This window comes from Staurois parvus, unplaced genomic scaffold (assembly GCF_062004578.1).
Source record: "Staurois parvus isolate SC_StPar_1 unplaced genomic scaffold, SC_StPar_1.0 ptg000704l, whole genome shotgun sequence".
NCBI classification, from domain to species: domain Eukaryota; kingdom Metazoa; phylum Chordata; class Amphibia; order Anura; family Ranidae; genus Staurois; species Staurois parvus.
This window is the reverse complement of record NW_028318500.1, coordinates 4,736,979-4,761,648: the sequence shown is the minus strand read 5'-3', so window position 1 is coordinate 4,761,648 and position 24,670 is coordinate 4,736,979. Positions and strand designations below refer to the sequence as shown.

General features: G+C 45.0%; 1 protein-coding gene across 1 annotated transcript in view; it reads left to right on the top strand.

Annotated features, from left to right (window-relative positions):
* The first annotated feature begins 383 nt into the window (after positions 1-383).
* The window catches only part of GGT1 (gamma-glutamyltransferase 1), a 189,797-nt gene continuing 165,510 nt past the window's right edge, over positions 384-24,670 (top strand). The window contains exon 1 of the mRNA XM_089653223.1: positions 384-433. The gene's annotated coding sequence lies outside the window, so the exon portion shown is untranslated. The remainder of the gene's footprint in view (positions 434-24,670) is intronic.

Sequence of the window (24,670 nt, the reverse complement as noted above, 5' to 3'; positions counted from 1 at the left end):
TAAAATAAAATATAATATAATGTAAATGCATCTATATGCATGTGGCAGAAATGTACCCACCTAAACACTAAAATGCAACAGGTTATGTTATGTATAGCTGAACCCCTTTTTGCTGTAAAAAAAAATGATATTTGTACATTCTAAATCATTTCATGATTTCAATTATTATGATTTAAAAGTTGGAATTGAGACTTCTTGGATTTGCACACCTGTTCCCTTTACCTAGAATACTGCACTGCACACAAAGTCTTAATTTTCTGTATAGAGTTTCTGATCCTGCGATAAGAGGAAAGTTCATTATACGTCTCCCTGCCCCGTCCCCTCCTCTCAGTACATTATAACCAGCCCGTCAGCTTTAGGATCAGCAGGGAGAAGAACTTGTCACACTCACCTCATCTCAGCAGCACAATTACTGCAGAGCCACCACTGAGAGGTAAGGAAAAAAGTTATTGATAAACAACTCGATGGGGAGTTCCGGGCTAACATTTAAAAGGTGGATTTTGCTTTACTGTAGTATAATGAATCCCTCTCTAAAAGTTCTCTAAAAGAGCACCAGATATTGTAACTAATGAAGACTTGGCTAAAGTCTGTGAAAAAACTACTGGTGACAGCTGGACTGTGGCTGTAAAGTTTACTTTAACTGCAGATACGTATTCTGCACTTTTACCCTGATAGCAACAGGCTGCTTGTCAGCTGGGTCATGTATGTGGCTGGATGCTGTATTGTACTGATCATTCACTGTGTAGATATACCTCTGCAGATCACGCAGAAGCAGTCTATACTGACCAGAGGCTAACAGCTGTCATATACATGGTAGTATGTGTTTCTACTTTGGTTAATCAAAATCCTTCTGAGCTGTGTAATTTATTTACAAGGAAAATCATAGGTTTTATGGTGCCCAGTGCAAAAAAAAAAAAAAATAGTGTCTCCGGTAAAAAAAAAAAAAAAAAAGAACCGTGCCAACGGTTATCATTGTACTTCCTATTTCTGCTTACGTAAAACCTCACCACCTCTATTGAGAAATACGATGGTTACATGGTATTTTGTCTAGGCTTTCTTTCATACAAAAAGGTGAGTTGGTAAAGTGTGATCTCTTCTTCAGTATATCATTTTCCGATCTGCAGCTATGGGTTGCAGAAACAGAATGTGGCGCATATTGTGTTTTGTGGGTAGTGTTGGGGTTGAGGTATGGTAAGCTGTAAGCAAGCAGCAAAACCATTGCTATACTAGCTTCAAGCATTTTAAATGCAGCTTTTACAAAAATAGGAGAATGAGCCGTGTACTAGTAGATTTCATTTGTACAATAAAAATCTTGATAAATGACGAATGTACTCAAAAAAACCTTTTCTTTTAACCTTTGATTTTGGAGTGAAAGGACACTTCTGTACAAAAAGTACATTCACTGTTAGAAATTTGTTCATTCAAGAAACATTTTCCATTCTGTTCCTTCTCGTCACTGCAGTCAAAAAGGGATGTTAAATTAACCCCACTAACAATGAGAAAATTGAATGAACATTCTTAAAAATAAACTTTTTGAACCAAATTCTACTACTGTACTGCTACTTTACAGAGATTAATAGAGATTCTAGTTTAAGGGCTTCCTAGAAGTATATAGTACCTATTGTATATAGTGTCCTAAGTTTAAAATCCCCACTGCAATCACCTATAGCTGGGCCATCCATCTAAGCTTGTGTATACAGGTATACTGTATGGCATTTTCAGCATAGCTAAAATAGTTTTCATTTTCCTGAGCAGTATGTTCTATGTGGTATATAATGAAGGTCTTCTGTACCACTTCTGAGGTTCAGTTCAGACATGGAAAATTTTAGTTGTATCTGACCATTCCTAGTTATATATTTACATAGTTAGTCTGTCTGGGAAAAGACAAACGTCCATCCAGTTCAACCATAAAAAAAGTTATAATCCTATACCCACAGCTGATCCAGAGGAAGGCAAAACAAAAAAACAGAAAAAGCATGATCCAATTTGCTCCTGCAGGGGAAAAGAAATCCTCCCTGATCCCCAAGAGACAACTGGATATTCTCTGGATCAACTTTACCATAAATGTTAGTAACCAGGTATATCATGTGTATTCAAAAAAGAATCCAGGCATTTTTTAAAGCAATCCATTGAGCTGGCAAGAACCAACTCTTGAGGGAGTCTATTCCACATTTTCACAGCTCTCACTGTGAAGAAACCTTTCCATATTTGGAGATTAAATTTCTTTTCCTCCAGACGTAAAGAGTTCCCCCTTGTCCTCTGTGATGACCTCAGGGTGAATAACTCTACACCAAGTTCACTATATGAACCACTGATGTATTTATACATGTTGATCATATCCCCCTTTAATCTCCTCTTCTCAAGAGAGAATAAATGCAGTTCCTCTAATCTTTCCTCATAGCTGAACTCCTCCATGCCTCTTATCAGTTTGGTTGACCTTCTCTGAACTTTCTCCAGTTCCCCAATGTTCTTTTTGTGAATTGGTGCCCAAATCTGAACTGCATATTCCAGATGAGGTTTAATAATGATTTGTACAGGGGTAGTCTGATATCTCTCTCTGGAGTCTATACCTCTTAATACAAGAGAGGATTTTGCTATCTTTAGAAACCGCAGCTTGGCATTGCATGCCATTATTAAGCTTGTGATCTACCAGAACCCCCAGATCCTTCTCCACCATTGATTCCCCCAGTTGTACTCCCCCCAGTATGTATGATGCATGCATATTCTTAGCCAAGTGCATAACCTTACATTTATCAATATTAAACCTCATTTGCACATAGTTGCCCAATTAAACAGTGCATTGAGGTCGGCTTGTAAGTTGGAGATATCCTGTAAGGACGTTGTTCCACTGCACAGCTTGGTGTCATCTGCAAAGACTGAAATGGGATTTGTAGCTCAGACCCTATATCATTTATAAATATAAAAAGTAAGGGTCCCAACACTGAACCTTGGGGTACACCACTAACAACCCTAGACCATTCAGAGTATGAATCATCAACCACTACTCTCTGAATACGATCTTTTAGCCAGTTTTCTATCCATTTACATACGGATTTTTCCAAGCCTGTAGACTTTACCTTACACATTAGCCGTGTGTGGGGAACTATGTCAAACGCTTTTGCAAACTCCAAGTATACCACGTCCATCGCCACCCCTCTGTCTAAGGTTATGCATTTGGGGTTAGGAATATGCATGCATCTATAATTACTTGGTAAAGATTTTGATCACTTTTTTAAATATAGGCACCACATTTGCCTTACACCAGTCCAGTGGTACTATGCCATTTATTAAAGAGTCCCTAAAAATTAAAAATAATTGCTTTTAAAAAATAAAAAAAATTCAATTAAAATGTCTTTTATATGCAACTAAGGGGGATATTTATATTTAAAAAAAATGTTGTTTGTCTGTCAAAACTGCATGGAAATCTGTTCTGTGTTAATGAAGCAAAATCAAATGTTCTCAGGCTATGTTCTTTGTAGTTTGAATGTATAATGGGGAAAATATTGCATTATGGCCACTAGATGGCACTGACTGTTATAGGAAATAAGTATGCTTCTCAGAAACATAGTGGCTTTAATGTGGTATTTTCCCCATTCACACATTCATTCAATCTGCAAAGAATAAAGCATGAGAACATTCAATTTTCTCCATTTGCATAGAATGAATTTACATGCAGTTTTGATGGACAAACAGCTATGCAAAGCTTTTCAATAATGCTGTAAAAATTGTAGCTTCATGTATGGTTGCCCCAGCTGGACAGTCCCGTTATTGAACAATACGTCTGATTTTATGGAGGTCTTAAACTGGCCATACACCTTGCAATCTGAATGTGCAATCTCTATGGGGTTGATTCACTAAAGGAAAATAGACTGTGCATTTTGCAAATGCCATTGCACCAGCACTTGCAAAGTTCACAGTATAGTTGTCTTTAGTAAATCAACCCCTATTCAATCTTCGTAAGATCTACCAAAACTATGTAGTAGAATCCCTACCTAATCTGTCCACTCAATTTGTATCTTGTCAGGTACGTTTTTGTACCACTGTATATAATTGTTTGCAGGTCTAAAAATATTGTTCAGTTAGATTGCATGGTGCATGGCCAGCTGTAGAGGGGAAGATTTTAGTCTCACACTGCTCAGTCATTTTAATGGACTGCTATAAAGTATATGTAAACCCTCACCTTGTAAAACAACCCATTCAGTTTAAAATAGAAATTAAATACAAAATGTGTGTATAGATATAAAAACATTATAAATTACTAGGGATGCATGTGCAGCAGCTGACCAATCAGATGTTCTCTAGCCCGAACTGTCATCACTGCAAGGAGAAGAAAGAAAGCGGCGGGGATTTCAAAATTTCGACCGACAGTATCGGTACTGGTACTCACTGAGTGCATCCCTATATATTACTTTTTTTTTAATAAGAGTTCAAATTCCCTTTGTTCTTAGCTGCATAAGGAGCTCAGGGAGGAGAAACAGCAGTACACTGATCTTCCCAGTAAATGGTTGTGCAGAGGGGGCATGTCAGGACAAGTCTGATCATTGGAGGAGGAGAGCACGCTGAGTTTCCAGCACAGCTAGAGAACTGACCATGCTGTGCTGTTATGCCTAGTGTGGTCAGTTTATAATAAGAAAGCAGAGGGACTAGCAGGAACACCTGGGATTTCACACAAAGGAAGCAATACAAAGGGAAGAGGATATTTGTTCATACAAGTACATGGCACAGCAGGTACATATCAGGAATATGAAATGCTGGGTTGACCTATTCTTTGATATAAGGCAGATTGATCCTGCTCGCCCTTCAATACTACATGTTGACACAGATCTCACAGCAGATGATCATGCTATTCTAAAAAGTGAAGACTACGGCACAGGGTGTTTCATTTTAGCAGACTGCTAAGTGCATACGTTTTATTCTGTGTAGTATAATGGGCAGTCCATCTTCTTGTCAGCCAGCAAGAACATGGGTTTGTTATTATACTTTAATATAAAAAGCGGCATATTATGCTCTAATATAAAAAGTGGCATATGTGCAGTAGTGGACAATCCACAGGCTCAAAGTGAAATGATGCCTGATCTGGCATATGTTATGCCATTTAGAATAGAAAGGCCATCTGATCTGGTCTGTGTTGGGCATATAGTATTAATAGAACGGAGGGGGTGGAAGTTGGCACTTTAAAGCATAGCAATCCTTAAGCACTTGCTTCCAGTAACGGCAATTACAGTAAGTCTGGATGACATAGTTACTTAGTTACATAGTTAGTGTGGCTGAAAAAAGACCAAAGTCCATCCAGTTCAACCATGAAAAAAAAAAAAAGTTATAATCCTACACCCACAGTCAGGGGCGGACTGACAACTAATGGAGCCCCCCGGCAATAGGGGATCATGGGGCCCCTGTGTCCTTGTCCAAACTCTAAAAAGCCTATGAAAAAAAGGTACCAGCGGCATCTCATAGGGCCCCCTACTGACCCCCGGGCAATAAGGGATCATGGGGCCCCTGTGTCCTTTCCCAAACTCAAAAAAGCCTATGAAAAAGGTAACAGGGGCATCTCATGGGGCCCCCTACTGACCCCGGGCCCTCGGGCACTGCCCGAGTTTCCAAATGGTCAGTCCGCCCCTGCCCACAGTTGATCTAGAGGAAGGCAAAAAAAACCAGAAAAGCATGATTCAGTTTGCTCCTGCAGGGAAGAAATTCCTTCCTTATCCCCCGAGAGGCAATCGGATATTCCCTGGATCAACTTTACCTATAAATGTTAGTAACCAGTTAGATTCTATGTAAAGAAAAAAAAATGTAAGAGCAATGTGCTGCTCAAACCTGGCAGCCAGAGCACTGGGTGTACTTGCAAAACAGTGTAATTTATGTGGTCTATCAAAGCCTTTCACTCCTCACTCAAGTTAACAAGTGTATCTTCAAAAGTATTTTCATCTTCTGACAACCACATTTATTCATAAAATCATACTTGGACCTGTACCTGAAGGAAATGAGATTTTTGTCCATCCTTCTATCTGTCTGTTCGATCATTTGTGAGCTCAATCATTATGTACACTCACCAGTTACTTTATTAGGTCCACCTTGCTAGTGTCAAGAAAATATCCCCCCCACCGTTATACCACCACCATTCTGAACCATTGATAGGCAGGATGGATCACAGCAGCCAGTCTGCCCATTCTCTTCTGACCTCTGACATCAACAAGGCATTTTCATCCACACAACTGCCACTCACTGCATATGTTCTCTTTTTCGGACCATTTTGTAAACCTTAGAGATGGTTGTCCATGAAAATCCCACTAGATCAGCAGTTTTTGAAATACTCAGACCAGCCCATCTGGCACTAACAGTCATGCCACGTTCAAAGTCACTTAAATCCCCTTTCTTGCCCACTCTGATGCTCGGTTTGAACTTCAGCAAGTTGTCTACACCACCTATAGATGCCTAAATGCATTGCGTTGCTGTCATGTGATCGGTTGATTAGCAATTTGTGTTACCAAGCAATTGAACAGGTGTACCTAATAAAGAGGCCGTTGAGTGTGTAATTAAGTTAATTTACTGAATGTTAATCCTTTCGGAATGGGGAGAAAATCCAATGTTGCAAGAACTAGTTAATATTCTGCTGTAGTGACTAGTTCACTTGTGCTTTTTCTACTCCACCTTCCTGATTTCCACACCTTTTTCTTCATTACAACCATAATTGCAATTAATTTATGGCCCATTCATACCACTGTGCTGTGGAAATGCATGTTACCTGCGTTGGTGCAATATGAAGGAGTTTTCATTGTGAATGACACCCCAATATACCTTTACAACGCAATAAACTACCTATTTATGCACAACTTAAAGAATAATGAAAGGCAAGACTTGTTTTTAAGTTAAGGATAGAGTGTAGAGGGGTTAGAACGCCTCTGAGTTTTTATTGCTGTCTTTGTCCCTATTGGGGAGATTCACCCTCTCTATTTGTCCTGTTTACTATTATTGAAGATTAAATAAAATCTAAAATTTTGGGTTGTCCCCAGAAAACTAATAGAAGGGAAATCTTTCAATGGGGACAGGGTTTTCCTCTCATTTCCTGTTTTGGCTATGGGACAGGAAATAATGGAAAATCTCCCCAATAGGACACAGATGGCAAAAAAAATGACAGGGTTTATAACTAGAGATGAGCGAATCGAACCAGGCGAACCGGAATTCGAGTCGAATTTCAGGAAATATTCGATTCGCGTCGAATCCGAAATTTTGCCTACTTCGGGTGCGCGAATCGAATATTTCCCGATCAGCCGGCAAAAGTGTCCCTGCAGTGAGCTCCGCTATTTCTGACAGTTCTCTGACAGAAGGAACACATGTTTAGCGGTTGAAACATTGTATCTATTAGTTTCCATTTAGGATACAGATGTTTCAACCGCTGTACATGTGAAGAAGCTGTCAGAGAACTGTCAGAAATAGAGGAACTCTGCACATACACTTTTTGCCGGCTTGGAATTATTCTTATTTTCATCCTACTTCTTCTTCTTCTTCTTCTTCATCCTCATCCTCATCCTCTTCTTCTGAGGATGAGGATGAAGAAGAAGAAGAAGTAGGATGAAAATAAGAATAATTCCAAGCCGGCAAAAAGTGTATGTGCAGAGTTCCTCTATTCTGCAGATACACTTAGAGGAGCTCTGCAGATACACTTAGAGGAGCTCTGCACATACACTTTTTGCCGGCTTGGAATTAATCTTATTTTCATCCTACTTCTTCTTCTTCATCCTCATCCTCATCCTCAGAAGAAGAAGAAGAGGATGAGGATGAAGAAGAAGAAGAAGAAGTAGGATGAAAATAAGAATAATTCCAAGCCGGCAAAAAGTGTATGTGCAGAGCTCCTCTAAGTGTATCTGCAGAGCTCCTCTAAGTGTATCTGCAGAATAGAGGAACTCTGCACATACACTTTTTGCCGGAAACCGCTGTATGGAGGGAATGTCCCAGAACTGTCAGAAATAGACTATTTATGACAGTTCTGGGACATTCCCTCCATACAGCGGTTGAAACCGCTGTATGGAGTGAATGTCCCAGAACTGTCAGAAATAGACTATTTCTGACAGTTATGGGACATTCACTCCATACAGCGGTTTCAACCGCTGTATGGAGGGAATGTCATAGAACTGTCAGAAATAGACTATTTCTAACAGTTCTGGGACATTCCTTCCATACAGCGGTTGAAACATTGTATCTATTTGTTTCCATAAATGGATCCATTTATGGAAACAAATAGATACAATGTTTCAACCGCTGTATGGAAGGAATGTCCCAGAACTGTCATAAATAGTCTATTTCTGACAGTTCTATGACATTCCCTCCATACAGCGGTTGAAACCGCTGTATGGAGTGAATGTCCCATAACTGTCAGAAATAGACTATTTCTGACAGTTCTGGGACATTCACTCCATACAGCGGTTGAAACATTGTATCTATTTTTTTCCATAAATGACATTCTGCAAATACACTTAGAGGAGCTCTGCAGATACACTTTTTGCCAGCTTGGAATTAATCTTATTTTCATCCTACTTCTTCTTCATCTTCTTCTTCTTCATCATCCTCATCCTCATAAGAAGAAGAAGAGGATGAGGATGAAGAAGAAGAAGAAGAAGTAGGATGAAAATAAGATTAATTCCAAGCTGGCAAAAAGTGTATCTGCAGCGCTCCTCTAAGTGTATCTGCAGAATGTCATTTATGGAAACAAATAGATACAATGTTTCAACCGCTGTATGGAGTGAATGTCCCATAACTGTCAGAAATAGACTATTTATGACAGTTCTGGGACATTCACTCCATACAGCGGTTGAAACCGCTGTATGGAGGGAATGTCATAGAACTGTCAGAAATAGACTATTTCTGACAGTTCTGGGACACTCACTCCATACAGCGGTTGAAACATTGTATCTATTTGTTTCCATAAATGACATTCTGCAGATACACTTAGAGGAGCGCTGCAGATACACTTTTTGCCAGCTTGGAATTAATCTTATTTTCATCCTACTTCTTCTTCTTCTTCTTCATCCTCATAAGAAGAAGAAGAGGATGAGGATGAAGAAGAAGAAGAAGAAGTAGGATGAAAATAAGAATAATTCCAAGCCGGCAAAAAGTGTATCTGCAGCGCTCCTCTAAGTGTATCTGCAGAATGTCATTTATGGAAAAAAATAGATACAATGTTTCAACCGCTGTATGGAGTGAATGTCATAGAACTGTCAGAAATAGACTATTTCTGACAGTTCTGGGACACTCACTCCATACAGCGGTTGAAACATTGTATCTATTTGTTTCCATTTGTTTTCATCTCCAAGGGCATTTAAATTAAAGGTACAGTGTTCTGCACTAATTTAAAGGCTCTCTGAAGCCTAGAAACCCTTTTAATAAGTTAAATTCGTAGCGAATTAATTCGCATCGAATCGAATTTCATACTGGAATTCGCCGAATCAGCCGAATCGAATTTTTGAGAAATTCGCTCATCTCTATTTATAACCCTTCATTCCTATATTCAAAATGGGAAAAAAGTTTGGCTATAGTTCTATTTTAATGTGCATTAACTACACTAAAATGGACTGCTTTGGTGTAAATGGTCCCTATTACAAATAACAAAAAAGTTAATATCAATTAAAAATAATATCAAGCTGGTTTGAAAAGCAGGTTTACAATGAGAAATCAACAATGTCATAATTTCCAAGCGTGGCTGATAATGGTGGGACTGGGACATACAGTAACTGCATTTACCTGAGCACTTTGAACTGCTATGGACGCCCCTTATTAGAAAGTTCTCAGGGGGATCAACTGATCACCCAAAATGGGACCTCCTGGAGAACTGCTTCTCCTGAGATATGTCCAATGTCTGTTTAGTTCATGAACATACATGTTCAGCAAAAGTTGGAGTACATGTTTATTCCATGATTGTTTATTTCAAAAATGTTCTGAGGAGGTTGGTTTTTCTAACCACTCTCTTAGGTGTACTTGGAAAAAGCAAAAGGTCTAGGTGTACATGAGTAAGTGCAGAGGGGAATACACACAATTGTGTCACCTTCCTACATAATCCTAGGTCTGGTCTCTTATATTTACGTATATTGGGATTCATTTATGCTAACCTAGGTTCAACTGTTATATTTGCTGGGTGTTTATACCTCTTGTTTGCCCTGTATTGTTCAAGATTCACACTAATCTGAAACAATAGTATAAATCCCTGTGGTCAACCAAGCGTAACAAAAGTCATTGGGTCAGAGCTATATGGATAGGTGTGTATTAAAATGATTGTATTTGCTGATTGCCAGGGATCAGTGTTTGCTTAATATTTGTCTTTTGCACAACTCTAGACATTGCACAGCACATGTCTTGAACAGAATCGTTATTGTGTTGCAATGACACATGCCATATCTGTAGAATACTAGTCGTAGGTGTCATTTGTATACAAAGTTAAACTACCATTTCTCATCAGCAGTATATAACAGTCTTGTGACTTCTATCAGTGTCCGGCTGAGCACTGGTTAATCTTGTAGGCGGAATCTTCATTTTCCTCTGACTGCCCTATGAGGCTGCACGACCCCTGACCTCTGTCTGGACAGCGCTGATTAGCCCCTGCGCCAATCACATGCACTCTCCCGAGAAAAAAAAAAAATCTCTAGCAATATACACCAAACTGAGCATGCTCAGCTTGCCACTTCTACTCTGTACTATGGCAGATGGATTGGGGACAGTAAAAGAAGGGGAGGATCAGAGACATCAGGATCTAATAGCCTTTTTACAAAATACGGAGAATTAACCCCTTAGGTTCCACAGTGAGTATAACAAGCAAGCTCTACTGCATATGCAGTCTGATTTTACTGTTGTGGGTTTAGTAACAGTTTAAGTTGTTGGCATGATACAGAAAAACGTAGATCAAAAAAGATACAAAAGATTTTGCATATCGACATGTCAAAGATATAACAATAGAACAAATAAACTCACAACAGTGTCTATGAAACAATACAGAGCCCATACAGCATGGTTGAGGGGATCAAGAAAAATGGAGTGTTTGCCTGACTCAGTTCTGAAGTTCCATCAGTCTGCTAAATTTAATGGCAGAAGGTACTCTAAGAGAGCTAAAAATAAAACAAAAACAAAGACAAAAAGGAGTATAGGGAGGGAAAAAGAGAAAAGGGCAAAAGCCGAAATAGACGTTAAGAGGGAAAATGCAGCCTGAGAGCTGCTTTGCACAGCTCCACAGCCCTCTAAGGGCTTTGGTCCCATTTCTAAAGAATTGGGAGTGTGCCACCACAGAGTGCCAGCATTCGTAATGGTAAATTAGGTCCAGATCAACCAGTCTGGCCCACTATATAATTGACAGAGAAAGTGTGGTCAGCCCAGTAAAACCAAATTGTTCCTCCTTGTCATTGGCCAAGGCTAGTATTTGTCCCTATATCGTAGGTTTTGGTGATTTTACGTAACCATGCACTCACAGGAGGCAAGGGTGTCTGCTGCCAGTACTAAAGAAAGTAAGCCTTGGCTGCACTGAGTAAGAGAATCATAAATGATCGTTTGTAGTGCCTAGAAGCAGGATGGAGCAAGTAGGCAGCAGGGTCATCCAGCTCCAGAATATGTGCGAGTACGTGCCTTCCTGCTTATGGCACAGCATAGAGGTGATGTTTGTGGGAAGATTTTTTTTTCCAAATTCTTTATGTAGACAACACCGCACTTACAGGGCAATTCAAATATATCCAGAATATACAAAACAGAAAGGGGTAACACCCCAAATGTGTACAGCGAAAAGGTACAGCTATAAGTATAAACAGTAGAAAATGCAAAATAAGCTTTCGTTCAAATTAGCCCCTAGGCCATAAAATGGGAACCAAGCAAGGGGTGTACTGCAGAATTTGATCTGACTGCATCTATGAGTGCCCAGGTCTGTCCGTTTTTAACAGAGTGTATTTAGGAGGGGGAGAAAAGTGGGGTGAACTCAGATGGGGAAGCTAGAATAGAAAGAAGGAGAGGGAGAGAGGGGGAGAGAGAGAGGAATACAAACAAAAAGGGGGGGGAGAAGGAAAAGGGGGGGGGGGATACCGGAGGAGGGAGGGAGGGATGGGGGTAGGATGTGTCAATCTTGCGAGGAAGCTACAAATAGGGTTTTCCCCATTTCAGAGGAAGTAAACATGTTCCAGACAAGCCAGTTTTTGCATAGGCTTCACGTCTGTTTTGCGCCGATAGTATCAGGTCCTCCATCTTGTTTACCTCTTCCACCTTCAATAGCCAGAGCGAGATGGGAGGGGATCGTATATATCTCTCCACCATAGGGCGATACATGATCTAGCAGAATTAAACAAATGGCGTAGAATCGATCTGTATATCCGAGACATGTAAGAGGAAGATTGCTGGGTCTTGGAAAGGGGACTGTAGACCTAAAGTTCCTTGAGAAGATTAGGTATAGAAATAATCGAGTTGATGAGCGAGAAAAGTATGTCGTCCACGTACGCAGGGACTTTGTATTGGGAGTCTCCAATTCGTATACCAGTGATATCCAGGTTACGTCTAATCCTCCAAAGAAATGGTTCAAGAAAAAGGGCAAAGAGAAGAAGGGATAATGGACAGCCCTGATGGGTACAATTAGAGATGGAGAAAGGCTTGGAGAGGAGACCATTTGCTTGCATTTGTGCCATCAGCATTGAGTATACACTGGAAAGCCACCTGGTCATCTTCTCTCCTATACTCACATGGCGCAGGACCATAACCGTGAAGCAACGTGGTCAAACGCCTCTTCTGCGTCCATACCCAGGAACACAGAAGGTGTCTTAGAGAGGTTGGCCCCATGTATTAAATTGAGGGCCTTGATGGTATTGTCGTGAGCTTCCCATGTTGGTATAAAGGTCAGGCAGGTGTGGCTTCTTTCTAAAGAAAACAAACTGTAAGTGTTTGTCCGCCATTTGTTTTGATGCACCTGTAATGTATTCATTTGATGTTAACTGAACAATATGTTGGGCTTTCATTTTTAGTTTTGACTTTACTATACCTTTAACTATTCAAGTATAGTTAAACAGGTAAGGAAGCCATGTTGTTTCTATATTTAGCTCTCACAGATTCCAGTTATTTGCAGCTAATACACTTGTTTAAAAGCAAACTAGTTCACACGTTACCATATTTAAAGGGCACTGTGTTTAAAAAGAGTATTCAGGAACAGGTAGCCTCAACTTGTGCTTCCCTTATCAGGCAGGAAACTGGGAACTATCAAAATATCATTATTGTTGGCTTAATAGTGCTAGTAAAAAGTTCAAAGGGATACTTTAGAAAATTAAACTTGTTGAAGGGTAGATTACAGAAAAGAACTCCAATCAGCTATGAGGGCACTGTTCCGAAAATTATTACACCTTTACTTACTAATAACAGCCACTGCAAAGAATTCTTTGTTCAAACCATTTGTTGCCTGGGCACTTTTTCTTACTTTGACTTGGTCTAACCTGCTGACAAGCTAAACAGTATGCTAGTTTCTATATAATTCAGAAACAGCAATGTAGAGAGATTGTTATCAAAACTACACTACATTGCCAAAAGTATTGGGACACCCTACCAAATCATTGGATTCAGGTGTTCCAATCACCTCCATGGCCACAGGCGTATACAATCAAGTACCTAGGCATGCAGACTGCTTCTACAACTATTTGTGAAAGAATAGGTCGCACTCAGGAGCTCAGTGAATTCAAGCGTGGTACCCCGATAGATTGCCACCTGTGCAATAAGTCCATCCATGAAATGTCCTTGCTGCTAAATATTCCACAGTCAACTGTTAGTGGTATTATAACAAAGTGGAAGCAACTGGGAACAACAGCAACTCAGCCATGAAGTGGTAGGCCATGTAAAATGACAGAGCAGAATCAGCACATGCTGAAGTGCACAGAAGTCAGCAACTGTCTGCAGAGTCAATAGCCAAAGACCTACAAACTTTGTGTGGCCTTTAGATTAGCACAACAATGTGTACAGAGCTTCATGGAATGGGTTTCCATGGCCGAGCAGCTGCATCCAAGCTTTACATCACCAAGTGCAATGCAAAGCATCTGATGCAGTGGTGTAAAGCACGCCACCACTGGACTCTAGAGCAGTGGAGACGTGTTCTCTGGAGTGATCAATCATGCTTCTCTGTCTGGCAATCTGATGGACGTGTCTGGGTTTGGTGGTTGCCAGGAGAACGGCACTTGCCTGACTGCATTGTGCCAAGTGTAAAGTTTGGTGGAGGGGGAATTATGGTGTGGGGTTGTTTTTCAGGGGTTGGACTTGGCCCCTTGGTTCCAGTGAAGGCAACTCTTAAGGCATCAGCATACCAAGACATTTTGGACAATTTCATGCTCCCAACTTAGAGGGGGAATAGTTTGGGGATGGACCCTTCCTCTTCCAACATGACTGCGCACCAGTACAAAGCAAGGTCCATAAAGAAATGGATGAGCGGGTTTGGGGTGGAGGAACCTGACTGGCTTGAGTCCTGATCTCAACCTGATAGAACACCTTTGTAATGAATTAGATCAGAGACTGCGAGCCAGGCCTTCTCGCCCGACATCAGTGCCTGACCTCACAAATGCGCTTCTGGAGGAATCGTCAAACATTCCCATAGACACACTCCTAAACCTTGCGGACAGACTTCCCAGAAGAGTTGAATCTGTTATAGCTGCAAAGGGTGTGCCAACTCAATATTGAACCCTACGGACTAAGACTGGGATGCCATTAAAGTTCATGTGCGTGTAAAGGCAAGCATCCCAATACTTTTGGCAATATTATTATTATTATTATACAGTATTTATAAAGCGCCAATAGTTCGCTCAGCGCTGTACATTACAAAGGGGGACAGAACATGTGACAGAACAATACCAATACAATGTGATACACGAGGGGTTCGAGGGCCCTGCTTTTTCGAGCTTACAATCTAGGAGATAGTGTATTACTTATTTAAAGTCCCCCCGGCACAGGGGTGGACTGACCATTTGGAAACTCGGGCACTGCCCGAGGCCCAGGGTCAGTAGGGGGCCCCATGAGATGCCCCTGGTACCTTTTTCATAGGCTTTTTTGAGTTTGGGCAAGGACACAGGGGCACCATGATCCCCTATTGCCCGGGGGCCCCATGAGTTATCAGTCCGCCCCTGCCCCGGCATCAAATGCAGTCATGTTTCCTTGGTAGATCCTTCATAAGGTAGAATTTAAAGTACTTTCCATGCAGCATGTCAGATTTTTCCCCACCATTAACCAAAATGGACATCGAATCCAGTCAATGCCAACATGTCACTAATGGCCTGTATGGGGAGAGAGGGAATGCTTGTGCAGTTATTGCTCCAACCACTCCTAATACCACCAGTGACAGTTCCTGGTGCAAGATGGACACAACCATTATCACGCCTAGAGATGCCCTCAGCTTGTGTCCTTGTTTCCTATCACGGAAGGAATTTTAGGCTTCCAGATTGCTTCCCACTTTAGAGCTGCTCTGACTGCTTGAGGGTAGGTCTGTACATGGATGGAAGGATGTGGTGGGGGAATCTGTGACAGCGTTAGGGTTAGTGAAGGTGGATCTGTGGATACATGGGAGGGTCAAGGCTATGACTGCATGGAGGGACAGTTGAGAATGTTTGTTTGTGGATTTGGCAGTTTGTTGAGAGAGATCTTTGATTTCAAGAGGATTATGCAGAGGAGTCTGGAAATACACTGAGGGGTCAGGGTATCTGAGAGCCAGAATGAGAAAAGTGTCTGTGGAGGCATTAAGGAGCCCTGGGAAAGGGATGCAAAAGAGAAATAAGTGGAGATGATGATCTGTGGATCCATTAGGCAACCTGATGTAAGCCCTGTGACTGCATTGGAGGACAGGTGAATGGAGTCTATGCCTGTTTTGGAAGGTGTCTGGCTGCATGAGGGGACAGGTCTCCTTAAATCAGTAAAGGTCTGCACCACTCTTCCAGTGTCAACCAGGGTAGAAAGGTACATTTTAAAGTTAAACCTAGTTAAGTTCCAATCAAGAGTCTCGGTATGACAGTATCCTGCAAATATCAGTGAGGCCCCTTTCATATTGGTGTGATGTGTTAACTAGAGATGAGCGAAGTATTCAAAAATTCGATTCGGCTGATTCGGCGAATTCGAGGAATAAATTCGATTCGAGGCGAATATATTCGCTGCAAAATTAACTTATAAAAAGGGTGTTTCTAGGCTTCAGAGAGCCTTTATATTAGTGCAGAACACTGTACCCTTAATTTAAATGCCCTTGGAGTCTGCTGGGGAAGAGAAATAATACTGTCAGTCAGTATGACATGCAGATGAGTGCCGTCGATCTTAGAATCACCGCACACTTCACTCATTTGGGCAGTCACGGGGCCAAAACCAGAGTGTAGAACCACAGTGTGGCGGTGGAGGCAGCAGCAATGGGAGGCCATACAGCACCCTATGACAAAATGGAACCCACCAGCAGTGTGAGGAGACCTGAAAGTGGCACATGGCAGAGTGTGGCGATGGAGACAGCAGCAATGGGAGGCCGTACAGGGACCCATGAGACACTCTGGACCTGGCAGCAGCATGAGGAGGCGGTACAGGGGCCCATGACAGATTACGGGCCTGGCAGCAGCATGAGGAGTTGGTACGGGGGCCCATGGCAGATTACGGGCCTGGCAGCAGCAATGGGAGGCCCGTAATCTGCCAGCACCCTATGACAAAATGGAACCCACCAGCAGTGTGAGGAGACCTGAAAGTGGCACATGGCAGAGTGTGGCGATGGAGACAGCAGCAATGGGAGGCCGTACAGGGACCCATGAGACACTCTGGACCTGGCAGCAGCATGAGGAGGCGGTACGGGGGCCCATGGCAGATTACGGGCCTGGCAGCAGCAATGGGAGGCCCGTAATCTGCCAGCACCCTATGACAAAATGGAACCCACCAGCAGTGTGAGGAGACCTGAAAGTGGCACATGGCAGAGTGTGGCGATGGAGACAGCAGCAATGGGAGGCTGTACAGGGACCCATGAGAGACTCTGGACCTGGCAGCAGCATGAGGAGGCGGTACGGGGGCCCATGGCAGATTACGGGCCTGGCAGCAGCAATGGGAGGCCCGTAATCTGCCAGCACCCTATGACAAAATGGAACCCACCAGCAGTGTGAGGAGACCTGAAAGTGGCACATGGCAGAGTGTGGCGATGGAGACAGCAGCAATGGGAGGCCGTACAGGGACCCATGAGACACTCTGGACCTGGCAGCAGCATGAGGAGGCGGTACGGGGGCCCATGGCAGATTACGGGCCTGGCAGCAGCAACGGGAGGCCCGTAATCTGCCAGCACCCTATGACAAAATGGAACCCACCAGCAGTGTAAGGAGACCTGAAAGTGGCACATGGCAGAGTGTGGCGATGGAGACAGCAGCAATGGGAGGCCGTACAGGGACCCATGAGACACTCTGGACCTGGCAGCAGCATGAGGAGGCGGTACGGGGGCCCATGGCAGATTACGGGCCTGGCAGCAGCAATGGGAGGCCCGTAATCTGCCAGCACCCTATGACAAAATGGAACCCACCAGCAGTGTGAGGAGACCTGAAAGTGGCACATGGCAGAGTGTGGCGATGGAGACAGCAGCAATGGGAGGCCGTACAGGGACCCATGAGACACTCTGGACCTGGCAGCAGCATGAGGAGGCGGTACGGGGGCCCATGGCAGATTACGGGCCTGGCAGCAGCAATGGGAGGCCCGTAATCTGCCAGCACCCTATGACAAAATGGAACCCACCAGCAGTGTGAGGAGACCTGAAAGTGGCACATGGCAGAGTGTGGCGATGGAGACAGCAGCAATAGGAGGCCATACAGGGACCCATGACAGATTACGGGCCTGGCAGCAGCATGAGGAGGCGGTACAGGGGCCCATGGCAGATTACGGACCTGGCAGCAGCAATGGGAGGCCCGTAATCTGCCAGCACCCTATGACAAAATGGAACCCACCAGCAGTGTGAGGAGACCTGAAAGTGGCACATGGCAGAGTGTGGCGATGGAGACAGCAGCAATGGGAGGCCGTACAGGGACCCATGACAGATTACGGGCCTGGCAGCAGCATGAGGAGGCGGTACAGGGGCCCATGGCAGATTACGGGCCTGGCAGCAGCAATGGGAGGCCCGTAATCTGCCAGCACCCTATGACAAAATGGAACCCACCAGCAGTGTGAGGAGACCTGAAAGTGGCACATTGCAGAGTGTGGCGATGGAGACAGCAGCAATGGGAGGCCGTACAGGGACCCATGACAGATTACGGGCCTGGCAGCAGCATGAGGAGGCGGTACAGGGGCCCATGACAGATTACGGGCCTGGCAGCAGCAATGGGAGGCCCGTAATCTGCCAGCACCCTATGACAAAATGGAACCCACCAACAGTGTAAGGAGACCTGAAAGTGGCACATGGCAGAGTCTGGCAATGAAGTCAGCAGCAATGGGAGGCCGTACAGGGACCCATGACACACTCTGGACCTGGCAGCAGCAAGAGGAGGCGGTACAGGGGCCCATGGCAGAGTGGCAAAGCGTAAGCAGCTTAAATTGAAGGCCATACAGAGGCCTATGTTAAAAATAATAACATGTTTGGGGCATGATTCATGGCGGATTTAGTCAGTTGTGTCAGGAACTGGTGGTTTGAAATCCAGAGTAATCCACGCCTGATTCATTTTCACAAACGTGAGTCTCTCCACACTTTGGGTGGACAGTCGTGTCCTCCGCGGAGTTACAATACCTCCTGCCGCACTAAACACGCGCTCCGATGCCACGCTACTGGCCGGGCATGACAGCCTTTCAAGGGCAAATTCAGCTAGTTCGGGCCAAAGGTCAAGTTTTGTTGCCCAGTAGTCAAGGGGATTGTCTACCTCGGTTGGCAGGGTGCTGTCCAAGTAGGCCCAAGCCTGTTGTTTGAGGTCCTGCTCCAGGTCCACCTGATGCTGCTGCTGCTGCGGCTGGTTAGTAGTTTCCTCACTGCGCTGGTGAAGAAAGCTACTCATCATCGACTGCAGACTGAGGCAGCCGCTGCTGGTGGAGCTGCCACTGCTCCTACCACCCCACCCCTCCCCTGCTGCCATGGCAGCGGAACGCGAGCACACAGGGCCCACAGTGTCTGAGGATGGACGTTGGCGCAGAAAGGCAGAGACCAACTGACTACATAGGTGGTTTTTATAGTACGTTATTTTGGCCTCCCTCTCAGCAGGTGTGAAAAAGGCCACCATTTTTGAACGGTAGCGAGGGTCCAACAAGGTGGACAGCCAAAAGTCATCCCTCTGTCTGATGGTTATTATTCGGCTGTCGCTACGCAAGCAACTGAGCATGCTATGGGCCATTTGTGCCAAGGAATGCGAGGGACTCCCTGCCTCCATCTCCACAGCATACTGCCACGGTGCGTCTGGGTCCTCTGTCTCCTCCTCCTCCTCTACCAGATGCTCCTGCTCCTCCACTCCTGTCCGCTGAGTGGAAAAACCACCCATTTCACTCAATAATTCCTGAGCACCAATGTCCTCCTCTACCTCCTCCTCTTCTTCCTGTCCTGCCCCCACAGGGGTCATGTGGCGTTGAGATCTGTGCGCCACGTCTACCGCACCCTGACCAGCCATTGTTAACAGCATTTGTTCCAGGACGTGCAACAGAGGAATGACGTCGTTCATCCCATAGTCCTGCCGACTCACGAATAGCGTGGCCTCCTCAAAGGGCCTGAGCAAGCGGCAGGTGTCACGCATGAGCTGCCAATGGCTGACATCTAAGTTACACAGGGGAGTACCTTTATCCGCTTGTAACATCAGGAAATCGGTGATGGCCTTTCGCTGTTCGTAAAGGCGGTCTAACATATGTAGGGTTGAATTCCACCTTGTTGCAACGTCCCAGATCAGGCGATGCTGTGGAATTCCGTTCTGCCGCTGCAGCTCAAGGAGGGTGTGCTTTGCGGTGTAGGAATGGCTGAAATGCATGCAAAGTTTACGTGACATTTTAAGGATGTCTTGCAGTGGGATGGTGGATTTTAGGAACCGCTTGACAACCAGATTGAACACGTGAGCCATGCATGGCGCATGGCACAACCTTCCTTGACGCAGAGCAGACACTATGCTCTTTCCGTTGTCGGTCAACATGGTTCCGATTTTCAGTTTGCGCGGAGACAGCCATCTGTCGATTTCTCTGTTCATTACACTCAGAAGTTCCTCCCCTGTGTGACTACGTTCGCCAAGGCATACCAGGTGCAGCACAGCGTGACACCGTTGCGCCCTGCACATGTGATATGCCGGTCGGGTAATGGGACTTGGCACGGGGGTGGCGGCTGAGGACACGGCGGAAGAAAAGGTGGTAGAGGCGGACATCTTTGCTGGACCAAGGACATGCAAATGTGGAGGCAAAAGCGGCGTGACCTGTCCAAGTTGCTGGTGCGGCTGTGCCGGCACCACGTTCACCCAGTGGGCCGTAAATGACATGTACTGTCACTGACCGTAGTTACAGCTCCACACGTCGGCGCTGCCGTGCACTTTGGCAGAGACCGACATGCTCAAAGACTGGCCCACCATCTCTTCTACATGTGAATGCAGGGCTGGCACTGCCTTATTGGCGAAGAAATGCCGGCTTGGCACTCTCCACCGCGGCTCGGCACAAGCCATCATTTCTCGGAAAGGTGCTGAGTCCACCACTTGGAAAGGGAGGGACTGCAGCACCAGCAACTTGGACAGGAGGACGTTTAGCTTCTGCACCGTCGGGTGCGTGCTCGCAAACTGTTGTCTCTTGGAAACGGATTCCAAGAAAGACTGCTGACGGAATCCGTGAAGAGGAGTAGCAGGAGAAGGAGCATCTGAACGAGCGGAAGATGCCAACGAGCGACAACTCCCCTCAGCAGAGGTGTTGGAGCCTTGACTGGCTGATAGAGGGCGATTGACGTCAGGTGACGGAGCAAGTAACGGAGCGGGTGATGGAGCGGGGGCTGGGGCAGGCAGAACCGCCGTATCTTTATCACGGTTTTCCCAGGCCACCGAATGGCGACGCTGCATATGCTGACGCAACGCTGTAGTCCCAACATGGGCCCCCTGGCCACGCTTGACTTTCTGGCCACATAGTCGACATACGGCTACGTTTACTTCCTCGGGCGGCTTGACGAAAAATTGCCACACCGCCGAGTAGGAAACTTTGCCCCCGCTACTCCTCACTGGCTGACTGCTATTTCCTCCATGCACACCGGCACCACTACTGGCCGTGGTGGTAGGCTGCAGTGGAGCTGGTGCTCTACTCCGTGGCCGTTTGCCTCCACTGACACTGCTGCGACCCTGCTGCCTCCTGGGCAACCCACCGACTGTTTTGCTCGCTGCCAAGCTGGCACCCTCTTCTCCTGATGATGCGGAAGCAATAGCCTGATGACGACGAGGCTGCCAAGTGCGATCAGCCTCATCATCATCAATTAGGGTCTCCGCCTCACTACTAGCCCCCTCGGCTGCGTGTGGGTCAGGAGACAGACCTGTCTCTAGACCGGCTACCGAGCCACTCTCCTCGCCAGTACTTCTTCGCCTGGCTGCTGAAGAGGCGGATGTCTCCCCCCGTTCCTGACCGCCCTCTGTTAGCTCTTCCTCATTGTACAGTGGGGCTGAGCCCACAGCATGCGATACTTCGCTTGGTGAGGGAACACCAAAGGACAGGGGCAGGTAGAGGACACGTGATTTCAGTGGGCTTGCTCCCGGGCCATGCCAACTAACGGTTGTGACTGACGTACCCACCGACCGTTGGCTGTAGGTGTCAGAGGTGACCTGGGAAGAGGAAGACGACCGAGCCAACCAATCGATGATGGCAGGGTTGTCGGTGGAGACACGACCGCTGGATGACACCGGGAGCACTGGCCTCTGGCTGCGACTAGTGCTGCCTCGACCCCTTCCTCTGCTGCCACGTCTGCTCGCTCCTGAAACATTGCCTCCTCTGCCACTCCTCTGCGTGTTGTCTGACATACTCTTTAATTCAACGATTCTGTGTCCTTGAGTAATGATTCTGTGTCCCTGAGTAATGATTCTGTGTCCCTGAGTAACAATTCTGTGTCCCTGAGTAACAATTCTGTGTCCCTCAGTAACAATTCTGTGTCCCTCAGTAACAATTCTGTGTCCCTCAGTAACAATTCTGTGTCCCTGAGTAACAATTCTGTGTCCCTCAGTAACAATTCTGTGTCTGTCCCTGAGTAACAATTCTGTGTCCCTGAGTAACAGTTCTGTGTCCCTGAGTAACAATTCTGTGTCCCTGAGTAACAATTCTGTGTCCCTGAGTAACAATTCTGTGTCCCTCAGTAACAATTCTGTGTCTGTCCCTCAGTAACACTTCTGTGTCCCTCAGTAACACTTCTGTGTCCCTCAGCAACAATTCTGTGTCTGTCCCTGAGTAACAATTCTGTGTCCCTGAGTAACAGTTCTGTGTCCCTGAGTAACAATTCTGTGTCCCTGAGTAACAATTCTGTGTCCCTGAGTAACAGTTCTGTGTCCCTGAGTAACAGTTCTGTGTCCCTGAGTAACAATTCTGTGTCCCTGAGTAACAATTCTGTGTCCCTGAGTAACAATTCTGTGTCCCTCAGTAACAATTCTGTGTCCCTCAGTAACAATTCTGTGTCCATCAGTAACAATTCTGTGTCTGTCCCTCAGTAACAATTCTGTGTCCCTGAGTAACAATTCTGTGCCCCTGAGTAACAGTTCTGTGCCCCTGAGTAACAGTTCTGTGTCCCTGAGTAACAATTCTGTGTCCCTGAGTAACAATTCTGTGTCCCTCAGTAACAATTCTGTGTCCCTCAGTAACAATTCTGTGTCCCTCAGTAACAATTCTGTGTCCCTCAGTAACAATTCTGTGTCTGTCCCTGAGTAACAATTCTGTGTCCCTGAGTAACAGTTCTGTGTTCATGAGTAACAAATCTGTGTCCCTGAGTAAAAATTCTGTGTCCCTAAGTAACGATTCTGTGGCCCTAAAGTCTCTTTGGCCCTAACTCTGTCCCTAATACAGAGAGGTCTGTCTCTCTTGAATGACCGGAGGCTAATGGGGAATTCTAAGATGGCCGCAATTTATAGCTCGACCATTACACAGTGCTGGCTGGCTGGCTGGCTGCTGATTGGCTAATGCGATCACATGTCATGAATGAATGCATTATGGATCAGCGCGCCTTGTCTGTGCGCCTTCCCAGAGATCCCCGCTCCGTCGCCACACATGTCGCCGCCATTTTTGGAAAATTTTGATTCGCGCATCCGAAGTCTGCTAATTTTCGGATTCGGCGCGAATCGAATATTTCCCAATATTCGAAACGAATTCCACTTCGCCATGTTCGATTCGCTCATCTCTAGTGTTAACATATGCTGTGTTAAGACTGAACATTCATTTGAAGGTGGTGCCAAGAAATTACAAAAAAGCGCCTGCACTATTTTTCCTGGGACAGTGCAATTCAACACATACAGTAGTAGTACGGTAATGGACATTGCAGTGAGATGCAATTCAGATGGATTGCTTTAGGGCACTAAATGGCACTTCAATGCACTAATGTACAGTATGCATGGTGCAGTACAATGTGTTTTGTAATGCAAAAGATGTGAAGGTGGCAAAAACATTCCCATAGATACAGAGAAAGTCAATAAAATAATGTAAACATTGGGGTGGATTTACTAAAGGCAAAATAGACTGTGCACTTTCCAAGTGCAGTTGCGCCCATTTTCCCCAGAGATGTGGTAAATGTGGTAAAGATTCACTTTGCAAAGAATACTCAAACAGGTGCAAGGAAAATAAACCAAACCAATAAACCAAAAAACAGCATTTTTGCTTGCCCATGTTTGAATGATGGAAATCAGCACATTTACTGCGCTCTGGGGTAAATTAGTGCAACTGTAAGCCATGTACTGGGGTGGGCTCCCCAGGATACAGTGAAGTCACGAACAAGGATAGCAACCCTGACACCAGCTTTTGTCACAACAGAATTTTACTTAGATGTGGCAAATAAACACAACCACAAATGCTGGAAACATACAATAAATTTACATACACCCAGCCCAAAGTCTGAGACCCTTGTGCTGCACAGCACGGCGCCTTCTGATGGTGAAGGTAGAAAGTGTAGTAATTTACCTACTGGCGGGCACAACTAAGCTGCCACACCTTACCTGTTATTACTCTAAAAGAACAGGAATCAGTGTAGGAGTGTATGGTATGGGCTAGCCTGTGGTGCAGCACAACAGCTTACAATCTTACACAAATCTACAGTATTCCCCCTCCCACAACTGGTCCTGTAGCATGTGCCTGAGTATTCCTTCTGAGCAAAACGCCAGTCTGGCTTGAGTTTGTGGGATTTTATCAGCTCTCCAATGTGAAAGGTCACTTTAAGTTGTGGAGTCCTTCCAATAATCAGTAACAACACTTGTGGCCTGACACAAACAGAGACCCTAACTAAGTAACTATAGGCCTGTCTCAGTCTCAAGGCGCCAACACTGAAATGAGGTGCGTGCACGATCTTACCGACCCGGGTCTGCTTTTCATCTGCTGGTGACTCTGAACAGAATAAATGTCTCTCCAACAAGCAGCAATCTCATCAGCATTCCTGGCAGCAATCTTCCTTTCTCTGAACAGGATCAGCGTCTTGAACACCATCAGCTTCACTTAGCTGCATTTCTGATTACGGAGGGATGTTCTCACACCTGGATGGTATCGGATTTTCAGCTCACACACAGCTCCATTCTCCAAAGCATGGCTGCTG